Consider the following 2,644-nt stretch of genomic DNA (forward strand, 5'->3'; position numbering starts at 1 on the left):
ATCCTTAACAAAAAAAATCCTTGCCAAAGAAACCAACAGCATATAAAAAAAGAATAATTTATTATGACCAGGTGGGATTCATAACAGAAATGATGGAGGGACAGTTCAACATAAGAAAAACTATGAGATTTATTACATTGCAAAGTAAAGAACAAAACCCACATAATCCTGTCAATTGATGCAGAAAAAGCCTCCAACAAACTCTAACACCTCTTTCTACTTGAAACACTCAGAAAAATATAAATAAAGGAATTTCCACAACATATTTTTGTTGTATATTGTCAAGTCAGAACCGACTCATAGCTGATCCTTCAGTGGGATTTTAGAGCAGTTAATGACATGAAAGGAGATTGCCCATCTTTAACCCAGGAGAAGGGTATTCTTTCCTCAACATAGTGAAAAGTGTAACCAGAAAACCAAGAGTCAACATCATTCTCAAATGAGAAAAACTAAAACTTTCCCCTGCCATCAGGAACCAGACAAGGCTGACAACTATCACCACTCCCATTCAATATCGCATTGGAAGTTCTAGCCAGATTAATAGATTAATAAGGCAACAGAGCAAATAAAAGCCATACAAATTGACAAAGAGGTGGTGAAACTGTCACTTTACATAGATAACATAATAGTGTAAACAGAACCCCAAAGACTCAGCAAAAAAAAAATCCAGTAAATTGATGAGTCATTCTACTCTGTCTTATGTGGTTGTTATAGGTGGGAATTGAAACTATTGAAATGCCTGAATTTGGGGTTTAAAATAATAGCAAGTAGAGGAATTTGCAAAAAAACCCTTTCAATTTCAATATGTTTTTGTTAGTTATTTGATTCTATAGAAATGATTCCCACACACAGTAATATTATGTCGAATAGAACAAAATACTACCCTATCATGTATGATTTTCACAGTCATTATGATTGAAGCTCAGCCACTATGCTAATCCATCTCCTTGAGAAACATGCTGTCTTTTTCCAGATACTGGGCACTGCTGTCAACATACCCAGTACATGAGGTTAGTTTGCATCACTCATTTTTTCTAAGAGGCATTATGATAATACCTCTTCAAAGACAGATTTGTTTGTTCTTACATCACTTGATAGTAATATTCTCTTCCAATACCATAAAGTCATAAATTCTTCTCTGGTCTTCCTATTTATTGTTCAAACTTTGCATGCTTATGAGACAATATTATGGTTTAGATTATGTACATCTTATTCCTAAAAAGTGACATCTTTGGGTTTTGACACATTAAAGACATATTTTTGCAATTTTCTTGCCAATATATTATGTCATTTGAATTCTTGACTGCTGCTTCCATGGGTGATGATTTTGGATTAAAGTAAAATGGAATGTTTGTCAACTTATTCTCTTTTCTATCTTTATCATGATGCTGTTTATTGGTTCAGATGTGAGGATTTGGGGGTTCTTTCCACTGAGGTTTAATTGACACTGAAGATTATGTCTTTAATATTTATCAGTGATTTTTTTAGTAATTTTTAAATTTTTTTTTAAAGGAGAAAGATTTTTATCAATTTTTGGCATATATTCCTTCTTTTTTTTTTTATTTAGAAATGTGTCATTTACTGGAAGCCCTGGCTCATTCTCTCAAGAATAATTCTATAATTATATAGTGCTTATTCAATATAGCATTCATTTCCTTTTTTAAAAGACTAGTTTATTTGAAAAACTTGAGTACATTGATTTCAAGAACAGATTCTTCCAATTTCCTTCACCCTCTCACTTGTGAAATTGTACAACTCCATGATTAATCCCTTCTCACCCTGCATATCCTCATCCCTCTGCTTCCAACTTCTACCACAACCTTGGATCCTTATACTCATCCTACAATAATGGTTTTTATTCAATATTTGTCCTTGTGAATGGATTAGTTCACTCAGCATAATGCTCTCCAGTCCCTCCCAAGTTAGGTAATAATTTACAAAATCGTTGCTCCTGCATGCTGTGTAGTAGTTCCACTGTGTGAATGTACCATAATTTCTCAATCCATTAATTTGTAGTTGGACATCTGGGCTGTTTCCATATTCCTGCAATGGTGAATAATGCTGCTATGAACATTAGTGTACAAGTCTCCGTTTGTGCCTCAGTTCTAATCTGTTCCGGTTATATTCCAAGAATAGCTGAGTCAGATGGAAATTCTATGCTCAACTTTTTGAGGAAGCACCAAAGTACCTTCTAGAATGGTTGTACCATTTTACAACAGCATTAACAATGTATAAGACTTCTTTTCTCACCACATCCTCTCCAACATTTATCACTTGCTACCCTATTAAACTTTGACCCTGTTACCTTAAGATCTCTTTACTTTAAGCAAGAAAGGATGTTATCTACATATGACAAATTGCTGAAGTATCTACCTTCAAATTTAAGGCCAAACTTCGTATAGACCAGCTTCTTACATTATATGCTCAGTATAAAAATTGAATGACAACAATGAAACTTTACCATTCTTGTCTCCAAGGAACACTCAAGTTTTACCTATCTGCCTATTCTTTTGGAAGTCCATGGGATATTCAGTATTCTTCTTCAATATTATAGCTCAGAGACAATAAATTTTTCTTCTGTAATTCTTTTTATTGCCCAGTTCTCAATGACATAACAAGTGTTTGAAAAGACCATGGTCTGAAT

The sequence above is a fragment of the Elephantulus edwardii genome, unplaced genomic scaffold (genome assembly GCF_000299155.1).
Source record: "Elephantulus edwardii isolate Elephantulus edwardi_28Jun2011 unplaced genomic scaffold, EleEdw1.0 scaffold00107, whole genome shotgun sequence".
Lineage (NCBI taxonomy): Eukaryota > Metazoa > Chordata > Mammalia > Macroscelidea > Macroscelididae > Elephantulus > Elephantulus edwardii.